Here is a 26,689-nt window from a genome sequence, read left to right as displayed (position 1 = left end):
ACTTTCTGCTAATCTGGATAACTAGTTTTTAGTGTTACATTGGACCTGCTTTCTAGGATAACCAAGACTATTCCACTCTCTTCCTCCAGTAAGAACCTCTCTTTTCATAATCACAAGTAGTTTATTATTCACAGCCCAGACTTGGCAGGACAATGCCAATTGTAAAAGTTTGTTGCATCCTCTTGATTTTCATAACTTCCTATCTGCTTACTACTAGAATCCTTGTATCTTAAGCTGGAAGACTAGCTGATATGCATAGCTCCTTACCTATTTTCTAGTGTGTGCCTATCTTTTATTTCATATGGATTCTGATTGTGTTAAAATGAGTTTCCTTGTCCCACTAGCTTGTCTCATTAAGAGATGTAGAGTTCAGAAATGTCAGCCCATAGAGCTCTTCCCATCTATCTCTACTCCCAGTTGAATAACACTGCAGAAAATGGTAGCAGTACTAATTGGGAAGGGAATAAAACATCCTAGTTGCCTTTGAAAGTAACTCTGAATCAACCAAGGCTCTCCAAGTCAAACTTGAGAGGTTAAAAACCTCATCTGGGTGGACGGATTTGTTCTAATATATCTTTGTCCATATGACTTTGCAATTATTTATAGATTTTATCTGCCACTTGGCTGGTAGAATTTTTCATAAAATTCAGACCATAGATGAATACTGCTTGTTTCTAGGGCTATTTAAACTTTGCTTTTCTCTTTGGATTTTCATTAGTGTTTCTATGGTAGGGGAGAGAGGTGAAAAAAATTAGAGATTGGTAGTTTTCTACCATGCTAACTATAAAGTCTAGATTTGGATATTCTTTTATGGCGGAGATGAGAGTATTCCCCCCGTATTCCCAGAAGTTTTACAGTTGGATTGAGTCATGTGGTTAATTATGGCCAGTGGGTTATGGCTAGAAATGACATGTGTCACTTCTGAGATGAAGCTTAGAAAAGGCCACATGAAAAATCTCCAGCTCTCATTTCTTTTTCCTGTTGACCAAGAAGGCCATATAAAAGAGTTTCCATTATATAATGAACTCTTGGAGCAAAGGAGGAAAGGCCCCATTGACCCAAGTGATGGGAGCTCCCTTTCAAATATTGATACACAATAAAGTTTTTGTTTTGTTTTGTTTGTACAAGCCAATGAGATTTTTAGGGGTGATGTGTTACTGCAGTTACTTTTTCTGACTAAAATGTCTTCTTTCTACATTTCAAAAGTCAGGTTTCTGTGAAGGAGTTGATGGTAAAATAAAAATCTAGATGAGTTGGTGGTTTTGTTTTCAAAGTTGACTATATTGTGTATCTTTACTAATCGAAAAAGTGAACAGGGGTGACTAGGTGGTTCAGTTAATTTCAGCTCAGATTGTGATCTCAGAATCTTTAGATTGAGTCCCACATCAGGCTCCATGCTTAGCAGGGAGTCTGCCTGAGATTCTCTCTCCCATTCTGCCTCCCCACCCACTTGGGTGCTCCCCCCCCCTCAAATAAATAAGTAAATAAATCTTTACAAAAAAGTGAACAGAGATGGTAGAGAAGTTATTCTTAATAGGAAAAGATAGTTTTTTTTTTTTAACATGCCTCCTGTTGTATATAGTCTTGCTTTTTAACAAATACAGTAGTGAGGTAAGTATGTTTATCTGAGTTTATTCTCCAAGTATAGGAGGGGCCTCTTGGTTTAAAATGATGGGATTCTTACTCGTGTGTGCACACTCATGCACTCTCTCTCTTTCTAAAATAAATAAGTTAAAAACACACACACACAAAAAGACCCCACAAAAAAACCAAAATGATGGTATTCTTTTACTTGAAAATGTTTGAGTGATTCCTTTGATTTTACTGGCTAGTGGTTATTATTTATTGACATCTCCCTATTATGCCTAGTCAATGTGTGATGAGAGATTGCCTGGCTAATCACAGGTACTAACCAAAATCTTTACTCCTGTCTCCATTGTTTCATTTGCTTTTTGGTGTTTATTCTGCTTTTAACACCTCAACCAGAAGACTGGAAGGGAAAAGAGAAAATTAAACTTTTTCCTATATGCTAATTGTTCTGATTTTTGAAGCATACCTTATATATTTATGAGTTTCAGGAATGTGTGAGTGTGTGTGTAAGAGAGAGGATTAAACATTAGTTTTAAAGGTATCCACATTCTCTGATTCTAGAAATTTAAGGTTGCCTCTATATATGTCAGAGTTGTGGTCTTTTACTAACTGAAAATATCCTTTATATTAACAGAAAATTCTTTATTTTGGTATAATGATCTTCTGTGCTAATTTAAGACTACTTGAAAGTGTTGATAATTAGAGAAATCCCTTTGCTGAGACAAATTAAATGTATAGCTTTATACCTGTGACAAATAAAATACAAGTATTATCTACTTTTGAACTTAATTATAATCAGCTTTAAATTTATTAGGCACCTGACTTTTCTTTTTTTTTTTAAGTAAGGAATCATTCTTTTCAGTATGTGGTTTAAATCAGGGAGGCATAGCTGTTTCTCAGCAATTCCTTCAAAACTTGAGCCTTCTGTGTTGAAAGGGATTCTAGAGGACAATCCAGGGATTACTGTATGGACAGTATCCTATACTAATTTAAGATTTTTCTTACTCATCAGGAAATGTTTTCTGAGATGGAAGAGATTGGGTAGATTCCATGTAATAGAGGTGAGTATAAAATTTTATTCATTAATTTTAAAAAACTCTATGGGAAAAGTTTGACTATGAAAGGTATAAAATGAACTTGATGAACTTAATGAAAAAAATGAACTTAAATGGATGAATCTCAATAGCATAAAGTTGAGTGAAATAAGAATATACAGATTATGGCTCCATTTATAATATATTTTTAAAAACAAAATTAAACAATATATTTTTTAGGCATACATGATTGGTAAAAGCATGATGAAATAAGCATGGAAATGCTGAACACAAAATACAGAACAGTGGTTACTTTGGGTAGGGGAAAGAGGGCTGAAATCAGGGAGACGTATACGAAGGCTTATAAACCACTTTTAATGCCATATATCTGAAGTTGAGTAGTGGATACACCAATGCTCATTTTTATTCTAGTTTTTAAGATTATACATATGTTTTCTACACTCTTTTGGAACTATGCTGTATTTTACCACAAAATAAAAATGACAGAAGTTCAGTATGAATTGATGATATGGTATGGTTTATTCAAAAAAGTTAGTTCCTCTTGTACATGGTATTATAAGAAGTCTGCAATTGAGGAAATTGAGGATATTGCTCTATTCAGTCCTGGTCATACCATGCTTTAGTATGTTGTTCAGTTCTATGCATCACACTTTAAGAGTGATACAGATAAATTAGAGTGTGTTCAGAGAATAGTGATGAAGCTGGTGATGACTCTTAATTCTACTGCATGTGTGGTAATTGAATAAGGAATTGAGAAGAGCAAAATGGAAGAAGAGAAGAAAATTATCTGTTGGGATATGTCTTCATATATTTGAAAGGCAGGCATGAGAATGAGAACTTAGCTTCATACTACATACTCCAAAGCATAGAATTAAAATTAATAGGTAGATTCTATAAAGAAATAGATGTTGTCTTGGGGCACCAGGTGGCTCAATTGGTTAAGCATCTGACTTTGGCTCGGGTCATGATCTTAGGGTCCTGAGATCAAGCCCTGCATTGGGCTGCCTCTCAATGGGGAGTCTGCTTGACCCTCTCCCTCTGACCCACCCTCTGCTTGTGCTCGCTCTTTCTCAAATAAAATCTTAAAAAAAAAAAGAAATAGATTTTGTCTTAGTACAACCAAGAACTTTCTAATAATTACATTTGTTCAATGAGTTGCCTTGAGAAGTGGTGAGTTTCCCATTGGTGGAGGTGTTTAGCACAGGTTGGATGATCTGCTGATGAGATATTATCAGAGGGTGGCCCTCAAAATCCCTTTGGGCCCTAAGTTTCTTAGAAGGTTTACAGTAGTCTCTAGTCAACTTGTAATTTATATTCAGTGTCTCCTACTTGAGTGGCATCATAGCTTGGTGACTAAGAGCACAGACTCTGGAACCAGGGTTTTTTTTTTTTTTCCTTAAAGATTTTGTTTATTTGTTTGACAGAGAGACAGCCAGCCAGCGAGAAAGGGAACACAAGCAGGGGGAGTGGGAGAGGAAGAAGCAGGCTCCCAGCAGAGCAGGGAGCCCAATGCGGGGCTCAATCCCAGGACCCTGGGATCACACCCTGAGCCGAAGGCAGATGCTTAATGACTGAGCCACCCAGGCACCCTTGGAACCAGGATTGAACCAGATTCCTGGCAGTGGTGAGACTTGGACCTTGAGTTATTACATAAGATCCACATGAGCCTTGAGAAATATGCTCTGGATGTTGGAGTATGGAACCATACCTAGTCTATAAATTCTCATGAATGGTCTGAGTATTGTGCTACCGCTGTAGAAGGAAGAGAAAAGGCAGAGAGGTTGTCAGCTCTGAATGACTGTGGGTGACTCTAGAGATAGCATAAGTCTGTTTATCAGGGCTTTCTGGGTTTGGTATAACTTAGTGTATCAGTCAGGATAGGCTGGGTAATGTTGCTGTAAGAAAGCACTCCCAAATCTTGATGGCTTACAACCTTAGAGATTTATTTTTTTCTTATATTACATGTTTGCCCTGCCTTCATCCCATCCTCTACAATCCATTAGGGTCTGGAGAAGTAGGATTTCTATGTTTTCCTGTCTTGTTGACACTTCCTTTGAGTCACAATATTCTCCTTGATGTAGGGAGAATTCTCTGTGACTGTAAGAGTTAAATGACTGTCAGGAAACAAGAATAATGGAAAGAGCAACAAAAAAGATCATTGGTTTAATATTTACAAAATATTAACCCCACTAAATTTGAAAGAAGCTGAAATTTTATAAATATGAAAGTTATTAGAAAAATGCTGATTAATTGGATGTAGAGAGACATAAAGTTTGATGGCTAGATTTGTGGCCTCTCTAGCCAATTGGTGGATGGTAATGCCAGTCAATGAGATGAACATGGTTGAGAGATGGAGAAGGTTTTGGGGGAGAAAGTCAAGAGTTCTGTTAATATTTGTTAACTTAAGAAGGTATAATTATGGGTGGTTATTTTTTTTAATCCTCTTCTTTTGGTCCTAATTTTTTAAAGGATGTGTTAATAGTAAAAATAAGTTAAGGACCAAAGAAAATATGTAGGTTATATTCCGATGTCTGGGACATCTGCTGGTTCTAAGTCTCCATCCCAGCTTGGGTTGGGCCCTATCTGAAAAGGAGGAATGCTGCTTGAGGAGCCTGGGATGAGCTTCCTGTGGTTTTTTAGACGCTTCTTGCTGAGTGGAAGGGCAGGGCATATGGCTTAGGTTGCCAAGATGGTGCTAAATACCTCCATTTGGTTCAGGGTGACTTGATGGATGCTTTTGAATTTTTTAAAATGTTTCTCAGCTTGAAAATGTTTCCAATTTCCATCTTTTTCATGGGAATTTATTGAACGTAAGTAAGTCAAATGTTTTTCTCATTAACTAGAGGACTTAATCATGTAGCATGACAAAAGAAAGAAAGACAAAAGATTCACAATTCCCAAGAGTGGACAATTCCCTTGAAGGGGTGGATTTTTCAGTGAAGCTGTTTGTTTGGCCTGGGTTTTCTCTGAGTTTATTGTTCTCCTCACTTTGGAGTCAATTGATACCTTGAGTGTTTCTGACTACCTTCCTTAACCCTATCGCTTTTTCTCAGGCTTGTGCTCTGAATACAGGACCATCCAAAGGGCTTGTGGGACCTCCAGCAAGTACCCTTTGCCTCTTAAATGAAGTTATGTAAGGATAGCCTGTGTACAATGTAGACTACCCAGTTAACTCAGGTCATAGTGATTTATGTTTTTTTTGTTTGTTTGCTTGTTTCAACTGTTGCTGTTGAAAACTGTTGTAGAAGAATTTAGTTATTTTCCTACTTTGGTAAATAGATTGGCTTTTTCTATGGCAAATGAGAATTGTGCTTGTGTCACAATGTAAATATGTGAAGGGTAGGCAATAAATAGTGATAGGACATACACAAGACATATTTTTTAATGTTTCTTACATAAACTATTTATTTCTGTATTCCTAAATGCTTGTTATATATTTGTATTCAACTGGGTGCTCAGAATTATTTTTAAGAATGGTAGGGAATATTAAGGTTAAGTTTCTGATCTTGGGTTGCTTATGAACCAGATGGAAAGAAGACATGCAGTTGGAAGAATAGCTACCAATACCTGGCAAAATATGGTAAGTGCCATGTGAGCCAAGCAGAGAGAAATGGCTACAGGAGTTCAGTAAGAGTATAGTCCATATGCATGGCATGATCTGAGAAAGCTTCTTGGAAGAAATGGAATTAGAGTTGAGATTTGAAATCTGGATTAGTGGAGTGGACAGTGGTGAGGAAGTATTCAAGGAAGGAAGAAGCAAAGGCACTGAGATGAAAAAGTACAATACAAGTTTGAGTGGGGCAGGGAAGCACTGCAATGAACAGATATATTTGTTTAGAACAGATATATTTGTTTAGAACAGAAACTCACCCTGGCCACTAATCCTATTAATTGAAGGGTTCATGGAGTTCAAGTAGAGTAAGGTCTGGTTCCTTACCCTTCTAAATCCGAATCAGTTTCCTTATTTGTAAAATGGAGTTACTGTATCAATAAGCCATGGTTGCTATAAGGATTAAATGAGATACAAAACTAAAAGGAAGGTGCTAAGGAGGGTTCCTCACACTGTATCATCCCTCTTCACTCAGTTCCTTGAGTTCAGCTTAATTTTGGTGCCATTATACCATAAAGAGATATCCTACTCCTTCTTATAGATCATATAAATTTGACTATTATTGCATTTCTTTAGACCAGTTTCCAGTCATTTTCTGGTTTAGAATTTTCTTGGCATAAGCCATCTATATGTGAAAGGATACCAGTGTCACAGTTAAGAGCTTTAAATGAATAACTCACTAACTAGTGCAGAGTGGCTAGAGCCTAACAAGCTAATAGGGAGTAGTTGGAGATAAGAAAGCATGCTTTTCTTTTTGTAGTTATAGCAACATCTTCTGTTTTATAAATTTCCCTGTAAACAATAGGCAAAATATATGCCATTACTCTGAGGAATTCATTTAAAAACTCACTGCTGTTACATTTGATCCATAGAGGAAGATGACTCAGGTCTGGGAAGAAGGAGCACTGTACTATGTCTAATCTCCATGCCATATCAGAATGTTCACCCCAGCCTGAGTGGTTGTGATGGGGTCGTCTACATCATTTGGTTCTTGTCCTTGTGACTCACTGTTTCTGCTGTGGGATTAACTCCCTGCAGTGGAAAAGGGAGAAATTACTTGCCAGACCATATGGAGTAGAAAACAGCAGATTGACTGAGGTTTCAGTAGAAGCTGAAAGCACATAAACTTAAGCCTCCCAAAGGATAACCTTGGAAAACTCTTAAATAGCATCCTCATAGAGGTGTCTAATTTTCAAGATCTATCTTGAAACCTTAAAATTCCAAAATTAGTTTATACAAGAAGGTTGAGAGAGGACAAATGGTACAAGGGTATGCAGTTTCCAGTTTGGAGAATCCAGAAAAAAGGAATGCCTTCTTTTGATTTGCTGTAATTCTGCCTAGTCTAGGCGATCTGACCATGGCCATGTGTGTATCGGAGATTCTTGGTCTTCAACTCTGTAAGCTGGGTTTCTGTGGTCCTGTGTTGGACAAGCTAACATTAAGGAGTGTGAATGAGCCAATGAAACTGGAAAACTGGAAATGCATGTGTTTCCAAGTGGGATTAGGGAATGCTCTTCCTGTCAGCTAACCCTGACAACCCATGGATTTATAGATTAATGGTGGCCTTAAATCTACAGTGTACCTGGGTTATATTTTGTACTGTTACAGAAGAATGGAGCTTCTTTCTTTAACTCATTCATTGTAAACTTACTGAGCAACTACTGTGAACCACGTGTGTGTTAGATGATAGGAATAGAAAAATTAACAGGACACAGTCTTGTGGGAATTTATGGTCTAGTGGAAAGCAGTCTGTGTGAACAGTTATAGAGCAGCGTGATAAGTGTTATGATAAAGGAATCTGTAGTGAGTTATGGTAGCAAGAAGGAGAAAGCATTTAAATCTGTTGATGTTTGGAGGGACAGGTCAGAGATGGCTCTGTAGAAAAGCTAACCCTATAGTAGGTCTTGTAGAATGGGCAGGAGGAGGCAGGTGCTGAAGGAAGAAGGAAGAGCATGGGTTGGTGGGTCTGGGTTGGAGAACAATGCAAGTTAGGTTATTAAATACATTAGCTCTCACTTCTTTTAATTCTTGTAGGATTAATAATCCAATTCAAAATGAAGCAGAAATATCATCAGGGAGATCTTCAATTTAATTGGCTGATAGGTCCCAAGAGTTAAAGAAGAATGAGAAAGCAGAGATAGACTTTAAGTTAGAACACAAGCAAGCAAGAGTGGAATGACTTAGGGGGTTCTGGCAGGAAACCTGCATACTTAGAAGAGCTGAACTGATTTATAAAGGGACTATTTCAGGTCGAAGTTAAGGGAATCAACAAAGGATAGTGAGGCACCTAGGGACAGCAACAGCTAGGAAACCCTTACTACTTTGGGGCCTGAAAGGACCAGGTGAGGAAATGGTGTTATTGCAGCCCACTGAGAGCTAAAGCCATGCAAGAGGAGAAACAGCTGTTCAAGAGCAATGGCTGTGAAGAAACACAGCTTCTGTCAAAATTACTAAGAGGCAAGGAGGAAGCAGGGAATGAATACCCCAAACGCAGCTTCCTCTACCCTCTGCTATTGGCCAAATCAGTGGCAACCAGAGGACAAGGGAGCCCAGATGACAAATTCTGTAGAGATTAGCCCTTAGGTTGCTTCCCAGCCCCCAATACCACTTTATGTGCTAATTTATATATATAAATTAAAGTTGTCCGAATGACACACCATTGGATCCCATTGCCCCTGGCTAGAACCAAGCTGAGTTCTCTGACTCCCACAGCACACTTTCTGTTGCAACTACTAAAGCCCTAATCTCATTCTTCAGAGTCTAACTAGTCATATACATGTCAATGTTTCCATTAGGTAGTTAAATTTTATAGAGAATGCTTGTGCTGTGCCATCCAGAGACCCAGCCCCTCTTTAGGATCGGTCATTCATTTTCCTAGATGCTGGGAATATTGGCCGTTGACAGCTCATAGCTGTGTCCCTCATTGGGAACCATCCTCCTCCTAGGGGGCAGCTTGTGTTCAAAGACTGGCCAATGCAGGGGTACAAAGGCTCAACCCCTTTGCTTTAATTGGAACCATTCTTAGCCCATCCATCCCCAGAATTCCCCATGGGATTGGCAGAGGCCTTTTTTGGGACTGCGTGACCTACTGTTCAATCTCGCTTCCTTCAGTGCTTCACAAGTGTTACTCTCAGGAGCACTTCCCAGTAAAACTTCTGTAGGTAATTCTTCCTTAAAAATGTTTTCCTGCATCCCTAGCACAGTGTTTTATAGATTCTTAGGTATTAAAATCAAAGATGATTGTTGAATCAATGGAATGAATGGATGTTATGTGACATTCATTTCTTTCATTCATTTATTGAGTATAATTTGCATAATAAAAATTCAGCTTTATTAAGTGTACAGTTGATGTGTTTTGAAAAATGTATAAAATCTTGTAACCTCTACCAAAATACAGAACCAAAATATATAAGCAAAATAAGGGTAAATTTATCACCACAAAAGTTTTTTCATGGTCCTTTGCAACTAATCTCTTTCTTATACCAAACCTCTGACAACCACTGATCTGTTTTCTGTACCTGTGGTTTGACTTTTCTAGAACATCATATAATGGAATCATATACTATTCAGTCTTTTGTATCTAGCTTTTTCACTCAGCACATGCTTTTTATTTTTTTAAGTCATGAGGTACATACACCAAAGTTTACCTTTTACAGGTGTATAGTTCTATATGAATTTTGAAAAACAATATAGTTATGTACCCACTGCCATAATCAAGACAGAATATTTTTATCACATCAGTTATTTTATTTATGTATTTATTCATTAAAAATCTGTCATATGTAGATGTATAAAATGGTATCTCACTGTGGATATAATTTGCATTTTCCTGATAAGTAATGATATTGAATATTTTTTCAAGTACTTATTTGCCATTGATATTTTTTCTGTAGTGAAGTCTTGGTCCAAATTGTTTGTTTACCTTACCTATTTTTAAATTGTGTAGGGATGGCATTATTTTTCTTATTTTTCAAGTTTGAGAATTAATCTAAGAATTAATTTGTTTTTTGTTTTTGGTTTTGAAGATTTTATTTATTTGACAGAGAGAGACACAGCGAGAGAGGGAACACAAGCAGGGGGAGTAGGAGAGGGAGAAGCAGGCTTCTGCCTGAGCAGGGAGCCTGATGTGGGGCTCAATCCCAGGACTCTGGGATCATGACCTGAGCAGGAGGCAGACGCTTAACGACTGAGCCACCCAGGCATCTCTACGAATTAATTTGTTAAATTTTAACATGTTGTATTTTCATTTTAATTCAAAATATTTTCTAATCCATTATTTTACTTTTGTTTTTGACTTATAGGTTACTTAGACATGCACTGTTTAATTTCCAAATTTGGGGATCTTTAGATCCTTTTCTTCTATTGACTTCTAGTTTCATTATCATGTTCAGAGAACATACTTTATCTGATTTAATCTTTTAAAATTAGTTATTCTGTGGCTCAGAATATGGTCTGTCTTGGTGAATGTCTATGTTTATTTGAAGAGTATGTACTCTGCTGTTGTTAAATTGAATGTTCTTTTTTTTAAAAGATTTTATTTATTTATTTGAGAGAAAGAGCACAAACAGGAGAGAGGCAGAGGGAGAACAGACTCCCCATTGAGCAGGGAGCCCAACATGGGCCGATCCCAGGACTCTGAGATCATGACCTGAGCCAAGCCAAAGGCAGATGCTTAACTGACTGAGCCACCCAGGCTCCCTAGATGGGATATTCTAGAATCATCTAGATATCCCCCCAAATGGGATATTCTAGAATCATCAGGTCAATTTAGTTTATAGAGTTATTCAGGTCTTTTATATCATCAACTGATTTTTGTGTCTACTTGTTCTATCAATTATTTTAAAAAGAGTGTTGACATCTCCAACTATAATTGTGTATTTCTCCTTTCAGTTCTATAGTTTTTGTTTTACATATTATTAATTATTTTTAATAATTATTATTAATTTTAATTTTAATAATGATTATTAAGCTGTGTTATTAATGTATACACATTTAACATTATTATTGCCTCTTGATGAATTTACCTTTTTATCATTATGTGATATCTTTATTGCTGTTAATATACCTTATTCCGAAGTTACTTTAACTGGTATTAATATAGGTATTCCATCTTCCTTTAATTAGTGGTATAATTTTTCTATCCTTTTACTTTTTAGTTGACTATGTCTTTATATTTAAAGCAGATTTGTTGTACAAAATATATAGTTGGGTCTTACTTTTGTATCCAACATGACAATATCAGTCTTTTAATTAAGTGTTAATTTCAATAATTATTAATAATTATTGATGTAGTTGGGTTTAAATATACCAGCTGCTACATTTTCAACTTATCTCATTGGTTCTTTATTTCTCCTTTCCTCTCTGGTGCCTATTTTGAATTGAATATTTTCTATTTAATTAATTTTCACAATTGGCTTATTAGTGTTTGCTTTAGAATTAAAAAAAAAACACCTCTTTAACTTTCAAATATATTTTACTTCTAAATATATTACTTCACATAGTATAGAAATCTTACCAAATACACTTTCATTTCCTTTCTTGATTTTTGTCCTATTGTTATATATTTTCTTCTACGTGTATTATAAGCTCCATACATATATTATTATTATCATCACTCTAAAAAGTCAATTATATTTTCTGATGGCCGAGTAATATTCCATTGTATATATGAACCACATCTGCTTTATCCATTCATCTATTGAAGGACATCTGCCTTCTTCCATAGTTTGGCTATTACGGACATTGCTGCTATGAACACTGGGGTGCATGTGCATAAAAAAAAGTCAATTATATTTTAAAGAAATTCACAATAAGAAAAATGTCTTTTACATTTAACTGTACTTTTACCAATTCTAGTGCTCTTTATTCTTTTATATAGATTAAGTTTTCTACTTGGTGCCATATTTCTCCTGCCTAAACAACTTATTTTAACATTTCTTATAGTGCAGATTTGCAGGCAATGAATTCTTTCAGCTTTTTTTTTTTTTAATCTGAGAAAGCCTTTATTTCTTCTTTATTTTTAAAGGTATTTTTTGCTGAGTATATAATTCTTTTAACTGTTATCATTTAAAAATGTTCCATCATCTCCTGGATTGTATAGTTTGACAAAAAGTCTACTGTCAGATTTTAGGCCTCCAGAACTGTGGAAGACTAATTTTCTCTTATTTTAAGTCACCCAATTTGTGGTAATTTTTCACAACACCACTACGAAGTGAGTTTATCTCTCTGTTTAATTTTCTCATCTATTCGTTCATGTATAACACTTTTTCTACTAGGCCCCTTAACATATGAATTATAGTTATTTTAAAACTCCTATCTATTAGTTTCAATATCTGGGCCAAATTCAGAGTCTGTTTTATCTCTTGACAGTGGGTCATTTTGTTCTTGCTTTTTATGTTGATCACAATTTTGATTACACACCAGATAATATATATAAAAGAACATTAGAGACTGGAACCAAATAATATTTGTGCCCAGAACTGGATATGCCTCTTTTTCTGTTTGGTCATTAGTCTTTGGGGAATTGAGGCTACCTAGTCAGTAGATGAGCTGGGTTCAGATTTGCTGTCATTGTTGATGTGTTGTTGTCACCTGTAGTGAACTCTAGGCTTAAAATTTCTCTAGGGTTAGACTGCTGCTACCTTGTTGTTGGTGTGAGGCCTGGAATTCTAGAGTGATTTTCTAAATGTTCCTTCTCCATCCTCAACTTTCAGCAATCCCTAAGTGCCTTTGCCACAAAGGAGGTTTCTCTCCATGTTCTGGTTTTTCCTCTAGCCTTAGACTTCTGTTGCTTGTTATTCTGTGCAAGGCTCATGCTGAGGCTGAGGGTTTTTACTTCTCCTGCTTTGGCCTCAGTCTTAGGCAGACCTTTTGGTCCTGAACCTCACTTGTCAGGGTTTTTGATCACTCCCACCTCTCTGCTGAACAAGCTGTCTTTGCCTTCCCCTCAGTGCAGGTAGGTGTCCTGCATTTCCCCTCCCCTCTGCCTTTTAATAAGTTTCCTGCTTGTCCCTGGGCGGTAGCAGACCTCTGCTTTGTTAGCAGTATAGGATCTTGGGTGTAAGCAAGTTCTTGGGCACTTCCTCCTCAGAAGCAGTGAACTTTTGCCTGGGAATAGAGACATGACAGGGTTTCCTGACTCTCCCTCTATACCAGATGCATTTTATTTCATGTAAAATCATGGTGATATTTGGGATATGAGCAGGTTCTTTCTACTATCCCCAAGAGCAGACAGATTTTGCTTCCTATCTAGGAGATTCTGGGCTGTGGGCAATGACAGCTGCTCAACATCCTATACTCATGCAGAGCCCAATGTGAGATGAGATTCTATTGATACTCCTGTTCCACTTTCAAACTTCAGCAGGCCCTGCACATCTGTGTTACCAAGAGGACTTTCCAGTTTCCTACATGCACCCAATCTTTCTTGTGACTACCCAGGAGAGGCCTGTGGAGAGTAACTGGTGTGTGGGCATAGACACCCTTTTACCCGTGGCCTCTGGGAATTCTACACTTTAACACTAGTCCACATTTGTCTTTTAAGAATGTGGAAAAATTTCAGTTGTGTACTTCTTACCCACTCCTATGGCTGTCTTCTTTTCCTCCTGTGTTCCATCCAGGGTGAAACATTGGGTGTCCCATGCTTCCTTTGTGCAGTCTTTTACCCTTTGGAATTTAGTTCGCCTGATTGATTATGTTGCAACCTTAGCTCGCTGATGAACTCAAGAATGATTATTTTGTAGATTATTTGCTCTTTTCTAAAGCAGTGTAGATTATTTAAGAGTATAGATTATTGAAAAAGACAAATCCAGAAAACCACATTGTTTTAGGACATTCTATGAGACAACGGACCCATCTTCTACAACAAGTCAATGATATGTAAACATAAATAAAAGGAGAGAGTACTCAATAGTTAGAAACCTAAGAAATGCAGCAACACGAGGTAATTTGTAGACCTTGTTTGTCTCTTGCTTCAAACAAGCCAATAGGAACATGATATTTCTTAAATAAGTGGGAAATTTTGAATACGGACTAGTTGACTAGATGATACCACAGAATTACTGATAATTGTGTAAGAGGGATAATAACCTTATAATTACATAAAAAGATCCATTTTTTAGAAATACATAATAAAATATGTAGATGTGAAATGATGGTATCTGGGATTTGCATTAAAATACTTCAAAGGCTAGGCTGGGAGATATAGATACATGAAGCAAATGTGTCCAAATCTTGGCAATCTTAGAACTTAAAAAGTTTTCCTACCATATGTGAGGAGAATGAATTAGGAAGGCATGAGAGTATAAGTAGAGAAATCACTCCTATGGTCTACTCCTATGGAGAATGATGGTAGCTTGGACAGAGAGGAGCAGCACATAGTAAGTCCGCAGTAAAGATTTCGTTAAATAGATGATAATAAGTTTTATACACACACACACACACACACATACACAGATTTTTTTTTTAAACAAATATAAGAAAGTAGAATGTGTCCCTTTTGAAAACCACATTAACTTCAAAACAAAGTTTAATAGGAAAGGGCTCCGAGGCTCGGGAAGGCTAGAACTGTTCAGCTCATACTCTGCCCAAAGAAATATTTCCTTATCAGCCTATCAGTACCTGGAATTTAAACTTGGGTATTTGGACTTAAAAAACAAAGAATATAGATTATCAGTTTTGTTTGGGTGATGGGGACGTTCTTTTTTCTCTGCATCCTAAATGAAAGGAGAACTACATTTATTGTTTTAGCAAATATTTATATCAACAAATGTATACCAGGAGAGACTAATTGATGTCTCAAACTTGAACATTTGCATAATGGAAATTTTTAGTTTCCCCAGCCTCTTCCTGTTCCACTCTACACCCATCTCAGTGAGTTATCTTGCAGTCTACCTAGTTGGTCAAGACAGAAACCCAAGCATTATCCTTACTTTCTTTCTTTCACCCTACATATTCAATCCAACAGTAACTACTATGATTACTGATTCTATTTCCAAAGCAGATATAAAAATACATTCACTTATTTCCATGATTGTTGTCACTAGTATAATCTAGGCTGTCATTGTCTCTTCTCTGGATTTATTTGAAAACTAGCAAATTGGTCTCACAACTTTCACGTTTGTCTCTTTAGACTACATTACCCACTCAGCAACCAAAGTCAAAACCTCAGTCTAATCACATTCTAAAAACAAAAGTTAAGTCAGAGTATGTCTAACCCCTGCTAATAATCGTTCAATGTCTTCTCATTGCCTTAGAATAGAATCCTAACTCCTCACTATGGCCTGCAAGGCTCTGACTGATCCAACCTTGCCTATTTCTGCACCTTCATTTTGGGCCACTTTCTTCCTTACTCACTCTATCTGGCTACACTGACATCTTTCTGTTTCTTGAATACACCAAGTTATCTTGCCACATGGTCATTGTCTTTGCTGTTCCCTTTGCTTGAAAACTCATTTTTAGAACTTTGCAATGCTGGTTTCTTATCATTGCAGGTCTCAGCTTGAATGTTGACTCTAGATGTGCCTTCTATGACCCTGTGACCCCATGTCCAAGATACATTCATCTTGACCTCTTCGAGCCCTAGTATTTTTTTAAAAGATTTTATTTTATTTATTTGACAGAGAGAGAGAGAGAGAGAAGGAGAGAACAAGCAGGGGGAGTGACAGGCAGAGGGAGAAAGAGAAGCAGGCTCCCTGCTGAGCAAGAAGCCCAACTCGGGGCTCGATCCCAGAACCCTGGTGTTATGACCTGAGCCAAAGACAGATGCTTAACTGATTGAGCCACTCAGGTACCTCAAGTCCTAGCATTTTATTTCTTGGCATCCTATTTATTTTGTTCATAGCATTTCTTAAATAGATGTTTATTTATTTGGTTTTTTAGTTTCTCCATTACTAGAATGTGAGATTTATGAGGGTGAATTTAGTTCTCTATCTCCAGTGTCCAGCACAATGTCTAGAATGTAGTCAGTACTCAATGGAATTTGTTGAACAGATGAACTTATTGGCACCATCTATATTTCAAGCCCTAGGCATAGTGATGGGAATATGGTAGCAAACAAGCAAGAGTAGTTCTTAATCTACAGCTCAATACTTAATGAGCGAGACAGATATAAAGAGTCACAAAATTAACAATTTAACTATAATTGTATTTGGAGATACAGAGGGATCACAAACAGAAGAAGTTGATTTTATTCTGCCCCGAGGAAGTGGTGTCTGAGATGTTCTCTAAGACCTAGGGGGAAGAAACAAGTGAAAAAGGGTGGACAAGAGCAGTCTTAGAAAATGAATAGCATATGTAAAGGACCTGAGGCAGGAAGAAGAGTGGGGTTTTTTTTTTGAGACAGAAGCAGTCCTGGAAGGTTTTTGCGCTAAGTTCAAGAGTTTTCTTTGGCCCCTTCTCCTGGTGCATTTGGTCTTAGGGGTTCACAGTTAGACTGTTGCCTCACTCAGTGGCCTTATAAATTCTCACAGACATACTGCCTTATACAAAAAACACAAAGAGACGATCTACCCTAATTGGAAAGATTAAGTTGAAATGTTTCCTCAGAATTTTAGGGAAACGCAGGAAAGGAAGTAGAATAGGCTTCTTTTCCACCTCAGTTTCTCTTCATTCTGACATATATCAAAGGCAAAGGTGCCCCTTTTCTTATTTATACTTGTGGACTAAGAATTTAAATGTGACATTTAAATGATGAAAAGCAGAGTTCAGTCTGTTAAGTCAGGAGAGACTGGTGTGACCTCAAGAAGTCCCTGCTACCCTTGACTCCATGGTGGTCCAGCTGCGAGATGCCGTAAAAGCCACTAGCCTCTGGACTTTTGTTGTCTCATTTGTACAATAATACATTTAAATCTATTAAAGGAGGCCAGAAATTAAACAGATTGCTTATAATCACACAATGAAGTATCAGAATACAAAGCAGTGTTTAGAAATTTATCTCACTGCAAAGTGAGTTTAATAAAATAATAATATATTACCTGGAATTCATGTCTAAATTATTTGGCTTGGTAACTTTGCTAGAGGAGAGAAAAATGCTTTTTACCATAGTTTACAAAATACCATAAAAAAAATCTGAACGTATAAAGTATATGTATCATGGGTACCTGGTTTTTAAGGTGATTTTTAACCAGATACTGTAAATAACCTATGTCATTAAACGTGTTTAAAATACCTTATTGTAAAGATTTTATCAATGTAATGCTTTGAGAGGCATTCCCGACTTATGCATGTTTGAAGAATCAGAGCATCCCATGAACATATCCCTGAACTCTGAAAACTTAAAAAATAGAAAATATTATTCAAAAAAGAATTCTAAACAATTTTTTGAGGTGATATCTCATTGTGGTTAAGAATTCTAAACTTCAATAATAAAAAATTATTATTAAAAAAAAGAATTCTAAACTTTAAATAATCTTTATTTCAACTTTGCTTATTTTTTGACCTATATGCATTATTTTCATCTCTTTCAAATCTGACTCATGTTTTTCATAGTTAACTTTATTTTTGCAAATGGACCATTGAATCAAAACACTATGTTTACTGATGACAGTGGATTCTTCTGAATCTTTTTATACACTTTTGATAAAATGTCCCTTTGGTATAGAGTGCAGTGCAGTTTGCTCAGGGTAGACGTGAAGAAGGCAGGATGTTTGTCTTTGCTCAATTGCCTGGCCATTGCATCTCATTTGGGAATAGTCTGCTTCAAGTAGTTAAATCTATTCCTGAAAACCTCTCTTTCTGTTTTATCTTTTTCCTTTTTTTCTTTTTCCTTTATCTTTTTTATGTTTTATCTTTTTCCTTTTTTTCTTTTCTTCTTGCTTCTGCTTTTGCTTCTTCTTCTATTTCATCATGCATATAGTTTGACTTGAGGAGATCTTGAAGACAGTGGTTTCCTGTGGCAATGGTGACTTCCCTGTCACTGGAAGTGTCTAATTGCATGTAAATGCACAGCCATTTGGAACCATTCTTTCATTCAAGAACAAATATTTATTAAAACACCTCCTTTGCCAGGCACTGAGATACTTACTAGGAGTTCAAAGATAGAAAGTCACGCTCTTGGGGCACCTGGGTGGTGCATTTGGTTAAGCATCCAACTCTTGGTCGTGATCTCAGGGTCTTGAGATCCAGTGACACTCAACATGGAGTCTGCTTAAAACTCTCTCCCTCTCCCTCTGCCCCTCCCCACTGCAGCTCGCTTTCTCAGATAAATAAATGAATCTTAAAAAAAAAAAAGACTTAAAAAAATGACTATGCTCTTAACAAGGGTCCATTTTAGGTGTCAGACATACAGCTTTAAGTCAAGTGCTGATTATTCTAATGGAAAATAGGGAATCCAACTATCAAACTATTGCATGGCCTAGAAGACCTTTAAAAACATTGACTAATTTCTGAGAGTCTAAAAATTCCCCTGCAAGCTTGCTAGAGGGATTATTAAAGAAGGAAAACGAGAATGGTCTTCAAACCAGACAAACTTGGATTAGAAATCTGATTATACCATCTCTGCACTTTGTGAATCTTGGGCAAGTCCCCAAACTTTCTGAAGCGCAGTTAAGGTTTTTTTAAATCTTTAAAAAGGGAATAATTTGAAGAGGGCTAAATGGGATAATACATATAAAGCCCCAGTGCCTATTAGGTATGGTAGAGTGGGGGTGTGTTTAATGAAATTGGAGATTGGATTTAAGCAGATATTTCACGATCTTTTTTTTTTTTTTTCTCTCAAGAGAGAGAGTTAGGGGATGTGGTGGCAAGGATGTTTCATATTAAAGAAGCAAAACAGAAGAAAAATGTGAAGATCTAGGGAACACTACAATAAACTGTGACAGGCAATGAACTGTACAGCCTGAGCCAGTTCTGAAGGCAGTGAGCCTCAGCTAGAGCATCTTGTATGCACCCAAAGAAGATAATGACATTCAGTGTATCCAAGTGTATGTGCCTGATGACAATTTTAAAATCAGTCTCTGTTTGCAACCTCAGAGAACCTGGAAAAGTTAATCTTAGTAGTCTTTATTTTGGAGAGAAAAGTTTTTTAAAAAATATTTTATTGCTTTATTTATTATTTCTCATTAAGGAAAGAACAGTGCATTCCTGACCTAGTCCCAACTTGTTAGCAGCTAGCTCTTTGTGAGGCACTTTAGTAATAATAACCAGTTTTGCGGGTGCCTGTGTGGCTTACTAGGTTAAGCATCTGCCTTTGGCTCAGGTCATGATCCCAGGACCCTGGGATACAGCCCCTCAAAAGGCTCCCTACTGAGTGGGGAGTCCGTTTCTCCCTCTCCCTTTGCCCTACCCCTGTTCGTGCTCTCTCTCTCAAATAAATAAATAATCTTTAAAAAAACCATTTCGTAGCATTGTACAAGTTGCAAATGTCTTCACATGGATGATCTCATCTTTGTCATTCCCATTTTACAGATAAGGAAATTGAATTTCAGAAATGACTTGTCTGAAGTCATGCGGATGGTATGAGTTAAAGTAGAGATGAACTCTGGTCTTTCCCATCATACTGCACATAAATGGGCCATGCCTCAGAGTAGATCAGAATTTTCAATGAAAAGAAAATTAAAATTCGATTAATATCTGTCATTCTATCTTATATCAGTCAAATATGAGTAGATAATCTTATAAAAGATCTTGTATTATCATTTAATTTACCCCTGCTGATCAATTTCTATTCTACTCAGTTTTTATATTCTATTAAATATTATATCACTGAAAACTTCTGGAATATGATGAGCTGATGAGATTGGACAAACAACTCACTCAAAACACAAACACCCCTAGGCATTTATTTAAATATAAAAACTGTATGCAATGATTAATTTAAGCAACTATTATTTGTTTATTATGTTATTAGTAAGCTACTTTCAAATACTCCAGTAAAAATGGTATGACATAAATTAACTTTAATTCATACCATAGGGACGGTCATTTACAGTAATGTGCTGGCAACACAGCTCTGGGGAGGGACAGAGTCCTGACTTGTATTGTTTGCTGATTTCTGTTTGTAACTATTCCCACCATAGCCAGTTTCAAGCAACCAGTGCGAAGTCACAGAATGCAGTGTTGGGAAGGGATGTGCAGAATTGACTCACCACCAGTGTAAGCCAGCTGTAGCAAACCACTGTGACCTTGCAGTTCTCTACTTAGGGATCCAGATCCAGTACACTTCAAATATTGCTATTTAAGTCTGCACCAGACAGTTCACTGATGAGTGCAAGGGATGTTGGACATAATTTCTGGGGTGTAAGTGAATGATGGTATGCAAGGTATGTATCTGGCTACAAGACGATTATGTAGGAATCTCTATCCTTGAAGGAACAAAATTGAAGGATCCAACAAAACCCAGAAGCCTAACATTTAGACTATGTTCTAGGTCTAGAATTTTGATTTTGTGCCTCCCTATTTAATCAAGACTGTTTCACCTGATCTAATTAGAAGTTTTGCTAATTTTTGTATTCAACTATTATTGTAAAGCTTGTTAGTAAGCCTAAAAGGTAGAGAGCAGGGACTTCCTCATAGTTTGTATGACTATTTTGAAGCTTTCCTGCTAATGAATATTTCTATGTGGTAGAATTTGGTCTGAGATTAACTTTCACTACACTTACCACCTAATGGTGAGGTAGGGGAAGAAGTCATAACTTTTACTTATCTCTTATCGTATTACCAAATATTGAGGCAATCAATATTTACCAAAAGAATCTGACAATTGTGTAGAGTCAACTTGGCATATATCAATTTTCAATATCACTAAATGGGTACTATGTTTCGGGCATTTTAGCATGATAAAGTCCCTGTCTACAGAGAGCTTTTAGGTTGATTGTATCATGAGTGATTTCAAAATGCAATGTTACCATTTGTATTTGTAAAGAGTGAAAACAAATTAGATGCCAAGTTCACACGTGCCAGCAAAGAATGGTTTATTCATAATACTCGGTTGTAGTCAAGGTGAATATACAGATCCCTTCACTCTCTTATAAGATAGCAAGGGCTTAAATAGAAACTAATGAAAGTATGCAGGTAATATTTAACTGTATTCATTATGTTTCACCTTGTTGTAATGGGTTTAAAATATGGCCTCCAAATTTCTGACCCACCTTCCTTCTACGTGTGGGAGGTCTGTGTCTCTTCTCCTTGAGTCATTATGGATTATGATTGTTTGACCAATAGAACAATAAAGTAGAAATATTGCTGTGCCAGTTTCTTAAAATATGAGTTTGGAAACTGGCACTGGATCTGGTAAAATACAGGACCAGATTTTAAGAAATTCCTCGCAACCTTTGTAGAATGAGGTAAAAGGCTTGCTCTAATAGTGAGCTACATACTGGAGGAACATAAAAACATGACCCCCGCACAATATCCCAATAACCAAACAATGTATAGTCTTTGGCACACCAGTGAGCATTCTATCAGCCATTACTACTTGGAAAGGACTGGGCTCCAAGTAGAAAACTCTGAGGGAACTAGAACTACGGCTTGATGGTCTGTGCACCATGTGTTGGGATGGAGAGATTTTCAACAGAATGTAGGAGCCCATCAACCTAAAAGGATTAAACTCAAGTCCTGATTCCCATCCCTACCTCTGTTCCACTCAGAGCCTTCCTCATTTCAGTAGAATGGAAACTCCATTCTTATTGTTGGTCAGGCCAAGTCACCCTTGGTGACTTCTCTTCCTCTCATCCGGAGTGGGATCCCTCCTCACCATCTTCATTGTCTCCACCCTGGTCCACATATCCACTGTCTCTCATCTAGATTGTTGGAGTCCTTTCTCACTGGCTTTTTCCTCCTACCTTTGACACCCTACCTCCTCTCCATTCTATTGTCAACACAGCAACTGAAGTAAGTCTGTTGAAAAGTCCAAGTGGATGTTGAGGTGTAATTGACAAGCAATAAGCTGCACAAATTTAAAATGTACAATCTGAGAATTTTTGACGTGCGTATACACCCATGAGACCATTGCCATAATCAAAATAGTAAACATATCCATCTTCCCTACAAATTCTCTGTTGTCTTTGGTAAGCCTTCCTTTTCACCCTCATCTACTCCAGGCCCCAGACAACTATGGAGTGAGCTGTTTTCTGTTACTACAGGTTAGTTTGTATTTTCCAGAATTTTATATGAATGGAATCATAGAGTACATATATTTTTCTAACTTCTTCCACTCAGCATAATTATTTTGAGATATAGCCATGTATCAGTAGTTCATTTCTTTTAGTTGCTGAAGAGTATACCATTGTATAATTATGCTATAATCTGTTTATCCATTCACTTGTTGATGGACATTTGGATTGTTTTAGTTTTTGGCTATTATAAATAAATCTGCTATGAATGTTCATGTATAAATCCTTGTATGAAAATACCATTTCATTTTTCTTGAGTAAATACCTAAGATGGAATGGCTGAGTTGTATGGTAGTTGTATGTTTAACACTTCAAGAAGATTTTCTAGTGGTTGCACCATTTTACATTCCCACCACTAGTCTGTAAGAGTTCCTCCAAAACCTCACCAATATTTTAAATGGTCATTTAAAAAATTTTTAGCCATTCTAATAAGCATGTGGTGGTATCTCAATGTGGTTTAAATTTGCATTTTTCTACTAACTAATGGTGTGAAAATCTTTTTCTGTGCTTATCTGCCATTTGTATATTTTATTTGATGAATGTCCAAATTTTGTATCCATTTTTAATTTTTGTGTTTTAAGTTTTTAAAAATTATATTTGTGATAGAATTTCTTTATTGGGTATATAACTTGTAAATATTTTCTCTCAGTGGCTTATATTTTCATTCTCTTAATGTTAGTATCTTTTTAAAGAGTTTTAACACAGATGAGTTATTTTACAAACTGCTTTACACTCAAAGAGGGGCTTAGTGGATCTGAGAAGAAAAAAGTAATAGCAAACAATTCAATGGTTTGACATTGAATGCCTTTTTGTATGATTTTCTTTGGTTGGCATGTATCTAGTGACCTTTCTTTATAAAGCATTGTAGTATAAATAAGCATTGTGGTAAGTATTGTTTAAACTTGAATTCTGGGCCCAATGGAAACTTTTAAAAACAGTTTCCAGTTTACGGGCACCTGGGTGGCACAGTTAGTTAAGCGTCTGACTCTTGGTTTTGGCTCAGGTCATGATCTCAGGGTCCTGAGGTGGAACCCTGAGTCAGGCTCCTCACTCAGTGGGGAGTCTGCTTGAGATTCTATCCCTCTGCCCCTCCCCCCATTCTCTCTCCCTGAAATAAATAAATCTTATTAAAAAAAAAAAAGTCTCCGGTTTAGAGAAGACCTTAATCTCAAGGTTCTCAGTGTATTATGTCTCGTCTGCAAACAGTCTAAGCTAAAACACCCATGCATTCTATCTGTATTTCTATGCCTATGTCATCATATGTATCTATAACTATTTTTATTTCTATATATGTATGTATGACTTGCAAAAAAATCCAACTTGCATTCACATTCAACTCATGTCTTTGGTCAGACATAACCATTGGGAATACTGTTATGATCTCAGAAGTAAACTAAATGATAATATAATACATATCACAAAACCCATGTGCTTTAGTCCACAGTAAAAACACAGATCTTCTCTCAGGCCTTTATCCAGACAATTATTTATAAAGCAAGATAGATTATAACCAGTGAGGCCACACTGACAGCATGTGGAATAACAGTTTACAATGGTGGGAGGAGAGAGAGATAAAATACAGATCCAACAACTACAATGCACAGAAGTCTGGGTTTATTTTATAATATAACTACAGAAAGCCTTATAAGCATGAATTCTCCAGAGGACCTTGAGTCATCAAAAGTTTATAATAATTTATTTCAGAAATGGTTGCAATAAATTATAACTTCTTAAAAGGAACAAAATTTTGAGGAACATATAATTAAATCCTTGATAATATAAAAGAATTTATGTTATGAAAGGATCTGAGGCTATAGAAAGTATAAGACTTACAAAAGAATGGTGTCAGAAAGCTGAATGGAGTTAAGGTAGAGAGTTTATCTTGAAAATGCTTCCACTTTAAGTATTCTAAGTATGAAATAGAAAGATATAGTTAATTGGAGGTGAGAAAGTAATACCTATTGAATGGATTTCTGTGTGGTGGCAGTAATTGAAAAGGGATATTCCCATGCAACCAATTATTAAGCCTCATATCAAAATTTTGTCTAACATTTGAAATATTTGATCTAGAAAATTAAGAACAGGTAGGATCTGAAGGAAGGAAGTATATTTCCTCTGTTGGAGCTTTTTAATGCTTAAGAGCTTAACTTTAGAAACAACCCAATCTAGGTTTGAGTCATAGCATGATCTCCGAGTTGGCATCCAGAAACCCCAGGTTTCTCATGTGCAAAATGGAGCTAGAAATTCCAACCTTATGGGATAATGGTGGAGATTACATGGAAGGCTGGTAAAGGGCTTAGTTAGTACAGTACCTGGCCCAAGGTTTCACACACTCAATAAATATTAAATATTACAATTATCATTCTTGTTTCCTTAGGCAGAAATCTGAAAGTGAAGAGGCACTGGAAAATTCAAGCAAAGAACATCAACTGTCGGTCCCATAATTTGGGACTGAGGATTGAAATCAGGTTTTATCTTCATCTGTTTTTGTTTCTTTGATTTTAATAAAAAACTTGAGGAAGCCCCCAGAAATAACTGACCACTTTTTGAGGGTGTCCCTAGATGCTTTGTGGGCTCTACCTGGGTTGCAGCCACTATTCTACCTACTCCATACAAGGAGGTGCCTGAGGTTAAGTGTTCTTTGCAACAACACCCAGGTCGAAGGCTGAGTTCAAGTATGCCCCAGGTCGCATAGCTCATTCTCTGTTCAAGAATCTTCCCTAATCCCCGGTGCCATTTGGGAACGGTTTCAAAGGCATTCCAACTGCAGAATCATGCCAGTGCACTGGTTATCAATTATTTTGTTGATCCTTTAGCAAATCCTCAAACTGATTTTTCTGCCCTCCTGGGACACAAATCACAAAGCTGACCTTAACCACTTTGGCATCCCCCTCTACTCCCAAGGCACACAAAAGAGCAATGTGGGGCTAGTGATTTATTGTTTTCCCACGCAGGTCACCCTCGAGCCCAGACAGATAGAGAAGATCTGTCTTTAATGAGAGAAATGTACCATTACTTGGTCATAAATTCAACTTAATGGTAATTTTAGTAGGGCAGCTTGCCCAGGCTTTGTAGAAACACAAATCAAAAATCCCAAATTCCAGGCATATCCTCCTAGAAACTCTTTTGGCAACTTCGTTCCCTTTGCTTTTTAAGGAAATCCATTTCCCTAGTTATAGTGTCTAGTTGCTTAGGGTAGATTTGCACAAAGTCTAGAATCACTGTGGCAGCAGAGAGGGGAGTGGGTGGCATGCTGCTCAAATTATTTTTGCCAAGCGTTAGGCCCTGACTTCAGTCGTCAAGGAGGCACAAATGAACTGACACACAGATTCAGTATACAGCCCAGGAAAAGTAGTTTGCAGTAAGTACTCAGACAACTCTGTCTAATGAAGGGTTTTATTTTTTCAAATCTTTATGTCCTTGGCCAGTTCTAAACCAACTAATACTAGTCCTTACCACACTTAGATTGCAGAACACATTTTTATCCCCAGAGTTGACTTAATTTGAGTTACTGGGTTAGAAATATACATAAGAGTATGTTCAGGCATAATGCTACCAGACACCTTGCCACACTCTTAGAAGTAGGTTTGAATGTATCCTTTTACCTTGTATCACATCCTGTGCTCACTTCCACTGTAACAACTAGCAGCTCCTTTTGTGCTTAATTATTCATGTATGTTGCCTTCCACTAAACTGTGTCCTCCCAGGTGTAGGATCATATCTGAGTTTCTAGGCCAGTGCCTGACATGTGACAGATGTATAGTTAACATTTGTTGAATGAACAGAAGTATGAATAATCATGCCTTTCCAGTAAGGTCTGACTTTAAAGTCAGGGAACCTAGTAAATGGCCATTTCTTTCTATTTTCAGGATGATATATACTTGACTAGGTGAGGCAGTGCTCTGGAAGACAGTGGAGAAAAAACAGAACCAAGGACAACTGCCTCCCATAGGTAGGGTAACTGGAGTCTATTAAAAATATTACCTCATTAATTTAAGCAAATATGTGTAGATTGCCGACATAGCTAAAGCACGTGTGCCAGCTACTGAAGAATGTTCGGGGTGACTAGAAATCAAAAAGCTTATAATCTATTAATCTTTAGTTCTCAGATCCAATGTATAATGTTATCATAATTTTTTTTTTCCAATAGCATAGCTCTATCCAGAGAAAAGACATGAAATTCCAGCTCTCTCCTCTGATTTGGTTTTGTAGGTGGGTCTACTGACTCTTCTCCTCAGTTGTAGAGGGCAGTTTAATTGGCAGTTTATTTGTGTTGCTGTTCATTCATCTAGGGGAAGGTCAGGATTAGAGCAGGAAGGGAGGCCTGG

At 36.9% G+C, this 26,689-nt stretch overlaps 1 long non-coding RNA gene across 1 annotated transcript in view; it reads left to right on the top strand.

Annotated features, from left to right (window-relative positions):
- LOC123001145 (uncharacterized) overlaps positions 1–26,308 on the top strand; it is a 40,363-nt gene extending 14,055 nt beyond the window's left edge. Inside the window, exons 4-6 of the long non-coding RNA XR_006409764.3 lie at positions 2,603–2,651; positions 24,739–24,829; positions 26,231–26,308. This is a non-coding gene — a long non-coding RNA (uncharacterized LOC123001145). The remainder of the gene's footprint in view (positions 1–2,602; positions 2,652–24,738; positions 24,830–26,230) is intronic.
- Positions 26,309–26,689: the final 381 nt, after the last annotated feature.

This window comes from Ursus arctos, unplaced genomic scaffold (genome assembly GCF_023065955.2).
Source record: "Ursus arctos isolate Adak ecotype North America unplaced genomic scaffold, UrsArc2.0 scaffold_21, whole genome shotgun sequence".
Taxonomy (NCBI): Eukaryota; Metazoa; Chordata; class Mammalia; order Carnivora; family Ursidae; genus Ursus; species Ursus arctos.
This window is presented reverse-complemented; position numbering and strand designations above follow the sequence as displayed.